This window comes from Plecotus auritus (genome assembly GCF_963455305.1).
Source record: "Plecotus auritus genome assembly, chromosome: X".
Classification (NCBI taxonomy): domain Eukaryota; kingdom Metazoa; phylum Chordata; class Mammalia; order Chiroptera; family Vespertilionidae; genus Plecotus; species Plecotus auritus.
In genome coordinates this window covers 102965923-102982330 of record NC_137784.1, presented here as the reverse complement: position 1 = coordinate 102982330, position 16408 = coordinate 102965923, and the positions used below count along the sequence as shown (strand labels likewise).

The window sequence follows — 16408 nt, the reverse complement described above, 5'->3', positions numbered from 1 at the left end:
AAGAAAACTGACCGAAGTCGGGCCTCGGAAGGGATGGAGAGATCGATGCCAATCGCTTTCCCCAGCAGTTTCCCCACCACGCGCTGGAGATGATGGGGCGGGGGAGAAGCCGAGGGGCCCGTCACATGAATGTTGTTCCCTCTCTAGGAAGGGAGGAAGAGAGGGAGGGAGAAGAGGGAGGGAGGAAAGGAAGGAGGGGAAGGGAGAAGGGAGGGGGCACGAGGGAGGGGTGTGATCAGAGTAGATTTTCCCTCGCCTCCCTCGGTCCGAGGCCCAAATATACACAACTGAGCCTCCTCTCCTCCCCTCCCCCCAGGTTCCCAGCACCACCATTTTGCTCTCTTCCTTCCCCTCACCAGGATACCGCGCTCTACCCCACCCACTCGCAGCCTCCCCGGCTAGCCTCCCCGACTAGGCTCGCACCCCACCCCACCCCACCTCCAGTTTTGGCTCTCTCAGCCTTAAGAGCCTGCCGGAGAAAAGGCACCTAAATCTAATGCTACACAGAGAAACGGAGCCTCCATCTTGCGCTGCTCCACGTTCTCCATTTTGGGCCACCCATTGGGGGGGGGGTCTCCGTAGAGGCCCCGAGGGAGAGTGGGGCGAGGGAAGGAAGAGAAAATCTTCAGCGAGGGTAGTCGAAAAGAAGAGTCCTGCGGTAGAAAGCCACTCTAGGAGTAGGAGGTAGGGAGGAAGGAGGCTGGAAGTTCCTTGGTAGTGTGGAGGTAGGGACTTGGAGGGGAACAAGGGAGAAAGAAGGGCTGGAGGTTACGCGGGGCCGAACAGGAGTCCCCGCGGCCTGGACTTGGCCAGCCACTCCACGACGGACCCCGCTGGGGGCCAAGGAAGAAGAGGAGAAATTAAATGGCAACGGGGCGCCCAATCGCTTTCCCTCCCAACTCCTCCCCCGCGACCTATTTCAACCATACACACCTCACGGTGGGCCCCGCGCCCTCCGGGTGCCCCTCCAAACTTCTAGAAGCTTCGCCTCCGCCATTTTATAACTTACCTCCCCCCTCAGCGTACACAGAGGCAGCAACGAGACTGTTCGCCTCCCCCACTCCTTCTTTCTTTCTCAGGCCTGGGGCTTCTTCACCCCTGGGCTGGTACAAGATATTTTCCCCTTCCTCTTCTTTACACCCTCGAATTCTACTCAGGGACGGAAGCTCCCGCGGTTCTAGAACGGTGGGGGGTTTTGAAAGTGGCGGTCGGATCCGGCGGGGTTTTTTTTCTTTTTTTTTTTTTTCTTTCTCTTTTTTTTTTTTTCTTTTTTTTTTTTTTTTTTTTTTTTTTTTTTTTTTTTTGGTGGCGCTTCGGGATTGTTTGGGGTGTTCGCTCTTCGGCGACTTGGAGGCGAATGGAACGCGCAGGCGCCATCTGTCGGCCAGGAACCCGCGCGCGGCTCCCGTTGGGAGGGAGTGGCATCTAGCGGCAGCGCGCCGGCACTGCAGGGCCGGGCTCCGGCCCGCCCACCTCTCGTCCTCCTCCCTGTCGCCAGCCAATCGCGGCCACCTGCCTCGGGTGCAGCGTCTCGAAACCGCCTCCAAAGGAGGCCCCCGCAGGGGCGCGCCGCCGAGTGGGGTAAACAAGGTGCCGTGCCCGCGCCTGACTTACTCATTCGTTTGGCAGCGCTTCCGCCGCGGACCCGATGGGGCCGCATTTCCTATTTCTTTATTGGGAGGGTCGACGGGACAGCGATCGGAATGTCCGGCGGAGCCTTGGGCCGTGGGAAATCCGAAAGCGGGCTAGCTGGGGACTCGTCCCCCGGGTCCCTTTGCGCCCCCCCCCCCCCCCCCCCCCGCGCAGCCCGAGGTAGTAGCTCTGTCGGGCATCACCCTGCGACGACCCCTCCTCTGACACGCCCCAGCGAGGGGCCATGGCCCTAGTTTCCGAACCCTGTCTTCACCGCGACCCCAATTCCTTCCCACCGAAAGAACTCAACTTGCCTAACTCTGGCACCTAAGCCTAAGTGATTTAGGGGTTTTGCTTTTTGAGTTTTTGTTTTGTGTGCTTTTTGTTTCAGGTGTGGAAAGAAAACGAGCTAATTCTTTGCCAGGAAGACCTAGCACTGGGGGAAATTTTTTTTTTTCTTTACAACTTACTATTCCCGTCTACCAGAAAACGTGGTCTTTCTCTCCCGGGTTTGGAATACCAGGGAACTGGGCTACTAGGGTAGGCCGGGCGCCCGACCAATTTATTCTAGACTTTTGGGGCGGTGGGTGGGGGGATGGGACAGAGCAAAATGTAGGGAAAGTGAAATTTGGGTAAAAGAAATCAAGAGGGATCTACAAGGTCTTCCCCACCTCCCCCGCTTGTCCAGTGTCTTCCTGTAAATGTGGGCGGGGGTGGCCTCGCGACTTAATTTTCGTTCCTTCCTATCCTGCCTCCTCCCCCCTCCCCCAAGATGTTTGAAGTGTGAAAAGACCCCTTCCGCTCCTTGACCCCTGTTAACTCAGGTCCTTTTCACCCTTTGTATGTATTTATTTGTTTCAATCCAGTTTCTTGGTCCTTTGACTGCCAAGAGCTCTCTGCTTGGGGGAGATGAACTCTAGGGAGGGCCTGCCCCCTCCGAAGCGCTTTACCTAGGACAGGAAGAAGTGACCCTATTACAGTGTCTCCATTGCTGTTATAGAAGTTCCCAGATTCATACAGTCGTTGTTTAGTTAGTTTTTCGTTTCTTTTTTTAAATTTTTGGTTAAATATTTCTTTAATATTAAATTACTTTTCAATTAAAAGAAAAGGAATAAATGTATTTATTAACAAGACAACTTTTCCAAATGAGAAATAATGCAAGCCTCGTGTAAATCCTGCATATTTCACCCAATAGTACGTCTAAAGCATTCCTAGTGCAATATAATGATTATTTTCAGTCCTCAAATTATATTCCTTCCACATCAGTGTCTTAGTTTCTCTCCCATCCTGTGTGCTTACTGTATTTTTCCCTGCAACTTTGAAGAGTTATGGTATATTTAATCAACTGAACAATAAAAGTTAAACAGAAACATCTAAATATCAATAACAATAAATAAAATCAGAGACATTTTTACTTAACTCTAAAGCTTTGGGCAGTGCAATACTGCCCAAATAAATGCAAAATAAATTTCAATTTCTTTTATAGACCATCTTTGGTAGGATGTTATACAGTTTTTAATAGATTCAAGTTACAGAATGGTGCAGCTAGAACATTGAATAGAGAGTAGTGGAAAATTTACAGTTATATAAGTTAATGTAAAATTCCACTTAAAGTAATAGAAAAATTGGGCTCTGTACCAAATCATTTTACATTAATTTAGTTCAATTGTGCCAATTTAATATAAATTGATATTAAATGATTTCCTGTTTTAGTAATAGCTGAAAACTGATTTTCTGCTCTAAACATCATATTTATAGTACATGGTGCAGTTTTTCATCTATTTTATAAATTTACATTCTTGGTTGCTTATGTAGCAGCTGAGACTTCAAACAACTTTATACTTTGAACAAAATGGACAAGTTCCTCTGGTTAGTAAACTTTCATTTTGCAAAAAATACCACTGAAGAACAATAATAACTAATTGGTATAACATCAGAAAAATTGTATAGCAGATTTATTCTCATATTAAAGAATGTTTCACAGTTGTCCCTCTTTTTTCCCTAGAACTCATTCAAAAAATATTTATTGAGCCCTGGCCGGATTGGCTCAGTGGATAGAGCGTCGGCCTGCAGACTGAAGGGTCCTGGGTTCGATTCCCGGTCAAGGGCACATGCCCAAGGTTGCGGGCTTGATCCCCAGTAGGGGCCCTGCAGGACGCAGCCGATCTGTGATTCTCTTTCATCATGGATGTTTCTATCTCTCTCTCTCTCTCCTTTCCTCTCTGAAATCAATAAAAATATTTAAAAATATATATATTTATTGAGCCTTTAATATGTGCAGATCACACTGATATATGCTCCAGTCTTATCCTAAGAAGTTGAATTTATTTCATAGGGTATTGAAAGACCAGAGTGCACCCTAATAATTTGAGGACAAAGTGAGAAAATGCCATCAAATGAAATATGTAACTGATATAAAATAAGTTATAATCTTAATTATCTGTAGCATGTCCTTCATGAAATGATATTGCATGGCAGAAGCTTTTGGTGCCTAGTAAATACTGAAAGAGGAAAGTTGAATAGTTAGAACATTTGATACTGTGTAAGGGGCAAGACACTATTTAATGCAAAAATATTCTGGTCACTAGTGTAGCAGAGATAATCCCCAGCCTTACCATAGTCTGAAAAAAGTATCCCACAATTCTCTTTGCTCTGAGTCCATACAAATAGAGCAAGCTTCTGATTATAAATTAGGTTTTCCAGATAGTCTTCTACTCTACACAGCATACATATATATTTTGTATTTTCTGACACCATTCTTAACATGACATAAAATCCAGAAGCCTAAACATGGATACATTTGAGTTCACAGAAATTTTATATCAAAATACCATAAACAAAGTCAAAAGATAAACTATAAGCTGTGAGAAAATATTTGTTACATGAATGAAAAAGGCTAATTTCCTTCATATGTGAAGAACTGTCACAAATCAATAAGATAAAAATACTCTAATAGAAAAACGGAGAGGATCCAAGATGGCGGCGTAGGTAAACACCTAAAGTGCTGCCTCGCACAACAATTTCAAAACTACAACTAAAAGAGAAAACATCTATCACCCAGAACCACGGGAAAGCTGGCTGAGTGGAAGTTCTACAACTAGAAGGAAAGAGCAAACAGCATTGAGGGATGCACAAGCGCTGAAAAGCTGAGGTACGGAGGCGCACGAATCAGGCTGGCCACGGGCGACTGGGAGTGCTGCTTTTTTCAACCCGAAGGGAGACAAGCTCCTGATTACTCCGAACTCCAGTTTCTGGGGAGACGCGGGGAACCAAACTCCTACGGGGAGAAGCTGGACTGTCTGCCAGGGGATCGGAAAGTGAGGGTGGCTTGCTTGCAGGGCTGCTCGCAGGAATAATTGTTTACTGTGCTGGGGCCTGGGACGCGGGGACACGGTAGGAGACGCAGAGCCGGCTAACTGGCAGCCATCACTGTTTGCCACGCCCTAGCCTAGTGATACCCTGAGACCCCGTCCCACACAATCTACAAACCAACCCAAGCTCCAAGCAGTGGCTTTAGCATATGAATGGCCTGCCCTAGCGCAGCTTAACCTAGCAAACTTGCAGCCCTGGTCAGACAGCTCCAAAACCTCCAAACCCCAAGCAAAGAGGAGAAAACTGTAGTTCTCGCTGTAGCGCCTGCTGGGTAGCCTCAGACAGTAGCTGAACTGCACCCCATTGGAGATCCAGAAGCCAGTGTACCTAGTGGTCAGTGTGAGACACCAGATTTCAACTCCTCACATCCATAAGTGACACACTCAAGAGGCAGACTCAGTGAGCACCAAAGCCCCACTGAAACAAGTCCTGCACCATAAGCGTGTCTCCAGCACAGCAGTTCTTCTGTTATAGACACAGCAGGTCCTCACAGCCAATTGGCCTGGAGGTCAATTCCTCCCAGTGTACCAACAGCAATCAAGGTTTAACTACACCAAGACTTTGCACTCAGCCCACAAAGGGATGTACCAAAGGCGTCCACCTCAGGTGATTGGGGAGGCTGAGCTACTGGCCCCTATAGGTCACCTACTACACAAAGCCACTCCATCAACACAGGGAAGCAGCAAAATGCGGAGACAAAGAAACATGTCACGAATGAAAGTAATGGAGGAAAGCAAACTACTGGACGACATAGAGTTCAGAACCACATTTATAAGGTTACTCAAGAATCTTCTAAAAACCGCTGAGGAACTTAGTGAGACCTTTAAGGATCTTAATGAGAATGCCAAAAAAAATGGAAAAGGACCAGTCAGAAATTAAGCATACACTGTCTGAAATAAAGAATATACAGAAACTCAACTGTAGATCACCGTACCCCAAGAATCAAACCAAAGATCTGAAATATGAGGAAACAAAAAACACCCAACCAGAAAAACAAAAAGAAAAAATACAAAAATATGAAGATAGTGTAAGGAGCCTCTGGGACAACTTTAAGCGGACCAACATCCGCATTTTTGGGGTGCCAGAAGATGAGAGAGAGCAAAATATTGAAAACCTATTAGAAGAAATGACAGAAAATTTTCCCCACCTGGTGAAAGAAATAGACTTACAAGTCCAGGAACTGCACAGAACCCCAAACAAAAGGAATCCAAAGAGGACCACACCAAGACACATCATAATTAAAATGCCAAGGGCAAAAGACAAAGAGAGAATCTTGAAAGCAGCAAGAGAAAAACGGTTAGTTACCTACAAGGGAGCACCCATACGTCTGTCAGCTGATTTCTCGGCAGAAACTATGCAGGCCAGAAGGGAGTGGCAAGAAATATTCAAAGTGATGAACAGCAAGAACCTACAACCAAGATTACTCTACCCAGCAAAGCTATCATTCAGAGTTGAAGGTCAGATAAAGAGCTTCACAGACAAGAAAAAGCTAAAGGAGTTCATCACCACCAAACCAGGATTACATGAAATGCTGAAGGGTATTCTTTAAGAAGAGGAGGAAGAAGAAAAAGGTAAAGATAAAAATTATGAACAACAAAATGACATCAAATACATACCTACCAACAAGTGAATCTAAAAATCAAGTGAATAAAAAATCTGAAGAACAGAATGGACTGGTGAATATAATAGAATCAGGGACATGGAAAGGGAGTGGACTGACAATTCTCAGGGGGAAGGGGGTGTGAGGGGTGCGGGAAGAGATTGGACAAAAATCTTACACCTATGAATGAAGACAGTGGTGGGGGGGTGGTAAGGGCATGGGGTGGGGTGAGGAATCAGGTGGAGGGGAGCTATGGGGGAAAAAAAGAGGAACACCTGTAATAATCTGAACAATAAAGATTTATTTAAAAAAAAAAACGGACAAATGATGTAATCAGCTAACATTGGACAAGAAATGCAGATGGCTAATAAATATATAAAACAGTGCTCAACTTCATTCACTAAGACATGCAAATTAAATTCCACTCTACAAGGTTGGCAGAAGTTTAAAATTTTAATAATACTCAATGTTGATAAAGAACTAAGGATTCTCACCCTGGCCGGTTTGGCTTAGTGGATAGAGTGTCAGCCTGTGGACTAAAGAGTCCCGGGTTCGATTCCAGTCTAGGTTATGTGCCAGGGTTGCAGGCTCAATCCCCAGTGGGGGGCGTGCAGGAGGCAGCCAATCAATGATTCTCTCTCATCATTGATGTTTCTATATCTCTCCCTTCCTCTCTGAAATGTAAAATATATTTATAAAAAAAAGAACTAAGGATTCTCATATACCATTAGTGGGAGTGTAAATTGTTAAAAATAAATCTCAACATGTAAAATTAACCCAGCATTTTCATTTCTATCATACAGATATGCTCGTGCAAGTTACACAAAGATATATAAAGATTTTCATAATAGTTTTGTAATAAAGAGAAACAATAGAAAAGGCATCATCAGGGGACTGGTTAAAGAAATTATGGTACATTCATACAATGGAGTTCTATGCCCAACATTAAAACAAGTATATCTTTGCCCTGGCTGGTTTGGTTCAGTGGTTAGAGCGTTGGCACATACCTGGGTTGTGGGTTTGTTCTGTGCCCCCCATCAGGGTAGGTGCCAGAGACACCTAGTTGATGTGTCTCTCTCACATCATGGATGTTTCTCTCATTCTCTCTCCCCCTCCCTCCCTTCTTTCCCCTCTCTCTGAAAAGCAATGGGAAAAAATATCCTCAGGTGAGGATTAACAAAACAAAACAATAAAAACAAGTATATCTTTATTTACTGACTAGAGGCCAGGTGCATGAAATTTGTGAATGGGGGTGGGGGGTGGGGGGGTGGTGGTGTGTGTCCCTCAGCCCAGCCTGCACCCTCTCCAATCTGGGACCCCTCGAGGGATGTCCAACTGCCTGTTTAGCCCCGATCCCAGTGGGATCGGGCCTAAACGTGCATTCCGACATCCCTCTCACAATCCAGGACTGCTTGCTCCCCACTGCTCGCCTGCCTGCCAGGCTGATAACCCCCTAACCCAGGGGTGGGCAAACTTTTTGACTCAAGGGCCACAATGGGTTCTTAAACTGGACCGGAGGGCCGGAACAAAAGCATGGATGGAGTGTTCGTGTGAACTAATATAAATTCAAAGTAAAGGAGCAGAGGGAGAGCAAGAGAACCGGATAGAACAGCCGGATCCGGCCCGCAGGCCGTAGTTTGCCCAAGGCTGCCCTAACCACTTCCCTGCCAGCCTGATTGATGCCTAACTGCCCCTGCCAGCCTGTTTGCCCCTAACTGCCCTCCCCTGCAGGCCTGGTACCCCCCAACTGTTTTCCCTTGCAGGCGTGGTCCCCCCCAACTGCCCTCCCTTGCAGGCCTGCTCCCTCACAACTGCCCTCCCCTGCTGGCCTGATCACCCACAACTGCCCTCCCTTGCAGGCCTGGTCCCTCCCAACTGCCCTTTCCTGCTGGCCATCTTGTGGTGGCCATCTTGTGTCCACATGGGGGCAGGATCTTTGATCACATGGGGGCAGCCATCTTGTGTGTTGGAGTGATGGTCAATCTGCATATTACTCTTTTATTAGATAGGATAGAGGCCTGGTGCATGGGTGGGGGCCGGCTGGTTTGCCCTGAAGGGTGTCCCGGATCAGGGTGGGTGTTCCCTTGGGGTGTGGGGCAGCCTGGGTGAGGGGCCTGTGGTGGTTTGCAGGCCGGCCACGCCCCCCAGCAACCCAAGTAGAGGCCCTGGGATCTGAGACTTATTTATCTTCTACAATTGAAACTTTGTAGCCTGGAGCGGAGCCAAGCCTTCTGCTCGCTCTGTGGTGGCAGCCATTTCTGTTGGGATTTATGTATCTTCTATAATTGAAACTTTGTAGCCTTAAGCGGAGGCCAAAGCAGGCCAGGGTGTGCGGAAAGCTTGGCTTCCTCCATAGCCACGGGCAACCCTAGCCTCCTGCTCTCCCCAGCTCCGTGGCTGCCGCTATTTCTGTTGGGCTTTATTTATCTTCTATAATTGAAACTTTGTAGCATTGAGTGGAGGCCTAGGCCAGCAAGGGCAGGCAGAAATCTTGGCTTCCTCCATTGCCAGGGAAACCCAAGCCTCCCTCCTGCTCTCTGTGGCTGCAGCCATCTTGGTTGGGTTTATTTGCATATTCCCTCCTGATTGGCTGGTGGGCGTGGCTGGTGGGCGTGGCTTGTTGGTGTAGCAGAGGTATGGTCAATTTGCATATTACTCTTTTATTAGATAGGATATACACACACACACACACACACACACACACACACACACACACACACACATTGAGTGGCCAGATTTTTATGCGTTCAGAGATCATAATCTGGCCACTCAGTGTATATCTGAACTACAGTAATAGTCCTATGAGCAGTTTCTTTTGCATTCAACCCAATACCGATTAGAATACTACCTTCTTTACTTATGCTTACTTACTTGTCACTTTCCTACTTCCTTACTGACTCTTAACTCACTTACGTACTATTTAATTGGCTCAGGTGGCCTACTGCAGCTATTTTCAACCTTTTTCATCTTATAGCACACATAAACTAATTACTAAAATTCTGCGGCATACCAAAAAATATATTTCTTGCTGATCTGACAAAAACATAAGTATAATTTTGACCATTCACACTGGATAGCTATTGTTGTGTTGGCTGTTGTTGTCATTTTTATATTTGCCAATCTAAGGGACAAGAGGTCAGTGCCCCTGACTAAATAGTCAGGTATTGCATGTTTTTAAAATTCTTGTGGCACACCAGTTGAAAATCGTTGACCAAAAACAATTCTCCTCAAACTTGACTGTGCTTAAGGCTGACTTAGGGATCTTGCTAAAATGCAAATTCTGATTCAGTAAGTCTGAGTTTAGGGTGGGACCTGAGATTCTGCATTTCTAACAAACTCCCAGGTCATGCCTAGCCTACATTGCTGTTATTCTAAAGTCCACACATTGAGTGTGAGGGCCTGAGGGACAAAGTACAAACTCTGTAGGGTAGCTTTCAGTGCCTTTGTTACAGAAAACTGAAAAAAAAACAAGCCATGCTTAGAGAAAGGGAGTTACATTTTATTAAGGGCAGGGCCAGAGAAAAATGTGTCTTTCAAATTCTGCCCCCCCGCCCACATGGAGGAAACCTTTTCTATTTATACTTTTCCTAGCTCTTTTGTCTCCCAAATTTGGAATGAGACTTCCGGGCCTTCTGGGAAAGAAGGCCTATGTGCTGGGAAGGGACCGTGAGACTATATCTCAAGGCCTGGCCTGGTGTCAGCACTGACAACTCTGTCTGGGGCATAATCCACGGCCTCTCTGGAATGGGGGTAGTCTTATTTTCCTTATTATTGAAGCAAGCAAGCATTTACAGAAGCCAAAATAGCAGGGTTAAAATTTCAAACAGCAGTTTTTATACAAGATGGATTCTTCATTCCCCACTGGTTTTATGTACATGAGTCAAATCATTGACTCTTTGGGTCATTGTTGGCGAGGGAGTTATATTGACCCATGAGGACTATAAGCTTGATAGAATTAATTCTCTGCTGAATAAAGTCAGTGGGCCTGTTTATAAAATAAGGGCCTTGAATGAGGGCCAGGACTAATCTTTAGAGGGTCTGAAGAGTCCTGGACTCCTTATTTTGCCTGGGCTGTCTTAAGCCAGATGTGATGAAGCCACGTCAGGATCCCGTCGACCTTGACTGCTGTGGGGGTGGTCCTTTCCAGGTAGGAGTCAGTCCTTGTGTGGCAAATTAATTTACCCAAACAGAGTCACCAGGGTGGAAGGATGGACTGGATCAGAAGTTGGTATAGGCAGAGTACCTTGGACATGCTTCTGGACTGCTTTCTGGGTGGACTGTAAAGCCTGTAAGAACTTGAGTAAAGATTGGTTATGGATTTCAGCTTTTCTAGATTGGGTTTCCATGTAAGCTGGTGAGATGGGTAGGTCAGGGTTTGGAAGAGTCACTAGAATCTGTAGCGACCCCACTGGTTTTAGGGCAGCCTCCCAGGCTGCTTCATCTGCAGCCTCATTCCCTCTTGCTTCTGGGGAGTCCCCTTGCCTCACATAGGTAGAGATGGAAAGAATTAATTACATCTGGTAGTGCTAGTTGGCCCATCGTCCTTGCTCTGCTTATATCTGTCTAACTGCCTAATATATTACCTCAAGGATCCTGGCTCTGAATTCTTTTAGGGAAAATGGATGCCGGGAAAAGTAGTGAGGAGGAGAAACCAAGATGGCAGCATAGGTAAACACCTAAACTGCTGCCTCGCATAACAATATCAAAACTACAACTAAAAGACAAAACGGACACCATCCAGAACCACAGGAAAGCTGGCTGAGTGGAAATTCTACAACAAGAAGAGGAAACCACATTGAGACTCAGAGGGCTATAAAAGGCTGAGGTACGGAGAGTCGCACACGGAGAGGACGGGTGGCTGTGTGCACGGGCGGCTGAGAGCACGGCTGGCTTTCTAAAGCGGGAGGGAGAAGGAAGCTCCCGACTGCACTGAACTCCAGTCCCGGGTGAGATGCTGGGAAACCAGACTCATTCGGGGGGGGGAAACTAGACTGTCAGAAAAAGAGAAAGCACACTGAGACTCGGAGGCTGCAGAAGGCAGAGGTCCAGAGGCGCGTGCACACGGAGAAGACTGACTGCTGAATGCACGGGAGGCTGAGTGCGCGGCTGACTTTCTCAAGCAGGAGGGAGACTGAAGCTCCTGACTGCGCTGAACTCCAGTTCCAGGCGAGAATCTGGGAATCCAGATTCATCGGGGGAGAAACTGGACTGTCTGGCAGTGGGCGAAACTCGAGGGCAGCTTTCTCTCAGAGGTGTTTGCAGCGATTACCGAGGGATACTGAGATTCAGGGGCCTATAGGGCAGGGCTGACGGGAAGCCAAGGCTGTCTTCTCCGCCCTGAAACTCCGCCCCATCCAAGCTAAGCACAGAGGCTTTTGCAATTTTGCAAATCTTGTCTCATAAGGCTGTCTCCAGCACAGTTCTCCCAGTGTAGATACAACTGATCCTCACAGCCAAGTGGCCTGCAGGTCAATTCCTCCCAGTGATACCAACAACAATCAAGGCTTAAGTACAACAAGGCTGAGCACACAGCCCACAAAGGGGTACACCAAGAGTGTCCACCTCCGGTAACTGGGGAGGCTGAGCCACTGGGCCATACAGGACACCTACCACACAAAGCTACTCTACCAACTCAGGGAAGCAGCGAAAATGCAGAGACAAAGAAACAGATCACAAATTAAAGAAATGGAGGAAAACAAACGACTGGATATAGAGTTAAAACTACGGTTATAAGGTTTTTCAAGAATTTCCTAGAAAAGGCCAATAAATTTAGCGAGACCCTCAAGGATATGAAAAAGGACCAACTAGAAATTAAACATACACTGACTGAAATAAAAAATATTATACAGAGACCTAGCAGCAGACTAGAGTACCGCAAGAATCAAGTCAAAGAGTTGAAATACAAAGAAACAAAAAACACTCAGCCAGAAAAGAAAAAAGAAAAAAGAATCCAAAAACTTGCAGATAGTGTAAGGAGCCTCTGGGACAACTTCAAGTGTACCAACATCCGAATTATGGGGGTGCCTGAAGAAGAGAGAGAGCAAGATACTGAAAACCCATTTGAAGAAATAATGACCAAAAACTTCCCCACCTGGTGAAAGAAATAGACTTACAAGTCCAGGAACTGCACAGAACCCCAAACAAAAGGAATCCAAAGAGGACCACACCAAGACACATCATAATTAAAATGCCAAGGGCAAAAGACAGAGAGAGAATATTAAAAGCAGCAAGAGAAAAACAGTTAGTTACCTACAAGGGCGCACCCATACGACTGTCAGCTGATTTCTCAACAGAAACTATGCAGGCCAGAAGGGAGTGGCAAGAAATATTCAAAGTGATGAATAGCAAGAAGCTACAACCAAGATTACTCTACCCAGCAAAGCTATCATTCAGAATTGAAGGGCAGATAAAGAGCTTCACAGATAAGAGAAAGCTAAAGGAGTTCATCACCACCAAACCAGTATTATATGAAATGCTGAAAGGTACTCTTTAAGAAGAGGAAGAAGAAGAAAAAGGTAAAGATAAAAATTATGAACAACAAATACATGTCTATCAACAAGTGAATCTAAAAATCAAGTGAATAAAAAATCTGAGGAACAGAATAAACTGGTGAATATAATAGAATCAGAGGCATAGAAAGGGAGTGGACTGACAATTCTCAGGGGGAAAGGGGTGCGGGAGGTGCGGGACGAGACTGGACAAAAAACGTACACCTATGGATGAGGACAGTGGTGGGGGGGAGGTAAGGGCAGAGGGAGGGGTGGGAACCTGGTGGAGGGGAGCTATGGGGGGAAAAAAGAGAAACAATTGTAATAATCTGAACAATAAAGATTTATTAAATTTAAAAAAAAGAAAATGGACGTCGGTGGGCTCTTCTAGATACTTCCTGCTAAGGCGGGTCAGAGGTTTCTCTCAGAGCCAAGAGATCCTTGCTGCCTATCAGAGGGACAATGAGGCCTGGGCACAGAAGGAAGTGGGCTTGTGACCTGGCGGAGACAAACTGTAACAAATAGTCTGGTGGAAGGGAAAGAAAACTTTTCAGTTTTAATAACTTCTATTGAAATAGAATTTTCTCCTCAAAATTACCCCCATGTTTATCAAAAGAGCCAAATCAAGACTAATTTATCTACTGTATTTAATTTGGCCTGATTGTTTGCATAAACATAACAAGAATGGTAACTGACTACCTTTGCCGGAATTTCATGATTGAATCTTAATGTGCCCCATAGGGCCAGGAAGCCAAGCCATCCAGCTGCCGTCAGGCCTGCCTGTAGTATCTGCTGAGTTAGGTGAAGTCCTCACCTGTAGTGGCTCTACCCGGGCCCATGCCCTAGGCTTCAAGGCCCATCTCAGCCCTCCTACTCGTCGCAGCTCAGAGTGTGTGGGGGTCCCGCAGGGACGCAGAGGTGCCCTTATTGCTCCCCTTGTACTCTGACCAACCCCCAGTGATGGTAGGGTATGGGCCTGATGCTCCAGCACGAGCTATTTTTAGGGCTACCAAGCAGGATACCAGGCTTTCTCCGTGGCACTCTTAATGGCTTCAAGTCTTCAGAGTTCAGGCAGGGCTCTTTAAAACATGATACTCCAGTCAAAGTTTCTGGTTAATAAAACCACTATTGGAAACCGGTCTTATTGAATTTATGCAAAGAAATGTATTGCCATGATTTATTTATTAAGTATTGCCAAATTTCGGAGGAATTGTATAAGGAGAAAAATATACTGACCTGAACAAACAGTAACTGTTAGATTTCTTTTATCAGTCCCTCCCTAAGTACTTTGGCATAACTATTTACCCTCTGTTTAGGGAGGCAGAATGTAAATTATTTACTCTTCCTTGCTTACTGGCCTGTATTATTTGATTTCCTTTCAACATTTCTCTTCTTATTATTACATACTCAACCTTTATAAATTTTACACTTCTAAATTAGCCTCAAACCTTTTTTCTATGTCCTTTAAAAATGCATAACCATGCCTCAGACCTTCTACTCAGTGTTCCTTATATGACTCCTAAAAAGTAAACAGCCAGAATTTCTTAGATTAAAATTTATGACTTAGACCTTCTGTGATAAAACTAAGAGTAGGTAAAAATATTTCTTTTTGAGAGACAGAGATTTTTAAAACTTAAACTAGTTGTAACATTAAAGATATTATATCTTGAAGTTCCTTTGCTGAATATTCCACCACCGCTCAAGAAGTACCCAGTAACCCTGCCCTGCCAGGCTCAGACAATGAGATTTTCTTGATGTGTATTGGAAGGGTTAAAAAGAAGAAAATGGGGCAGAGGAAGATCCACTGTGTTTTACAGAAAGCCTTGAGTCTAGCATAGTTCATATAAGCAAAAATCAAGGATGTCAGCAGAGCAGGTTGTAGCCAGCAAAATCAACAAAAACCTATCTCTCCCTGCTCTCCCCACCAACGCCCCCCCCCCTTTTCTGCATTAACCATTTACTCTGTCCTTAGCAGGGGAAATAACGCAAGTGGTCTGAGATCCTGTATAACCAGGCTTTTTACACTTAAGGAACAGCTGCTCTCCCTCCCAGATTTTCTTTCTTTACTCTAAGGCCCCAGAAGATCTCAAATCCTCCTCCTCCTTCACCACTTCTGATATCTCCAACCATCCCCCTGTCCCCCAGCCTAGGCTTCTCTATCTCAGCAGGCTGAGCGTGAATTCCACCACCTCTACCCTTTCTCACACCTGCTCCAGAGCAGTTTTCGGCTCTCTTCCTCCCCCAGAGACCCACTCTAAATCTATCAGGAAGGGCAGGCTGGTCGCAGTTCTTGGGACCACATGATTCTCTGTTTGCTAGCAGGGCTGAAAAAGGCAGCCTACAAAGCAGTTAATTATGACTAATCTTAACCCAACAAGCCTTTGTTTAAACTTCTCTGGATTGGCAACCTTCACAAATTTTATACCCTTAAATTAACCCTAGAATTCCAAAATTTTAAACTAACACAGCAAAATTATAAATCAAGGAAAAGCAATTAAAAGTTCTCTACTGTCTTCCCTCTAAAGCAGGGTTTGCACTGTCTTTCACACAGACTCTCACACTTACATTTATACACCAGACAGTCTGAGTTTTTGACTTCTACCAGATAATTACTCAGAGTTTAAACAGTCCACCTGATTCCTGATTAATTGCCTGAGGAAATCCTTGACTTCCCCGGAGGTGATCAAGCTCCCCCTTCCACTCACTTGGAGTGGGCCTAACTGACTGGGGCCCCTACCTTACAGTTTCTGTCGACAAATCCAGAAGTGTCCATCCACTCTCTCCAGATGCCGGCCGGGTCCTAGGCTGAGGTCCGGGAGCACCCAGAGTCCCCCGGTTCAATTCTGCTAAATTAGCAGAGTGGCGCCTCCAGGAGGCCTGTCCAGCTCCCCTGGGCCCCAAACCCGGTCCACTCACCAGAGGCCAAAAGGCCAGCATGTTTGGCCTTCTCGGTCAGGGAACATTATGTTACAGAAGACCGGAAAAAAACCAAGCCTTGCTTAGAGAAAGGGAGTTACATTTTATTAAGGGCAGGGCCAGAGAAAAATGTGCCTTTCAAATTCTGCCCCCCCGCCCACATGGAGGAAACCTTTTCTATTTATACTTTTCCTAGCTCTTTTGTCTCCCAAATTTGGAATGAGACTTCCGGGCCTTCTGGGAAAGAAGGCCTATGTGCTGGGAAGGGGCCATGAGACCATATCTCAAGGCCTGGCCTGGTGTCAGCACTGACAACTCTGTCTGGGGCATAGTCCACGGCCTCTCTGGAATGGGAGTAGTCTTATTTTCCTTATTATTGAAGCAAGCAAGCGTTTACAGA

The 16408-nt window shown here is 45.9% G+C and overlaps 1 protein-coding gene across 5 annotated transcripts in view; it reads right to left on the bottom strand.

The window, feature by feature from the left end:
* STAG2 (STAG2 cohesin complex component) overlaps positions 1-1355 on the bottom strand; it is a 155541-nt gene extending 154186 nt beyond the window's left edge. For 3 of the 5 annotated variants that reach the window (XM_080652172.1, XM_080652177.1, XM_080652176.1), the window contains exon 1: positions 1010-1355. The gene's annotated coding sequence lies outside the window, so the exon portion shown is untranslated. Of the gene's footprint in view, positions 1-12; positions 147-438; positions 514-1009 lie in introns of those variants that run through there. The other 2 variants (XM_080652175.1, XM_080652173.1) reach the window with 2 other exon arrangements.
* Between the last annotated feature and the right edge of the window lie 15053 nt (positions 1356-16408).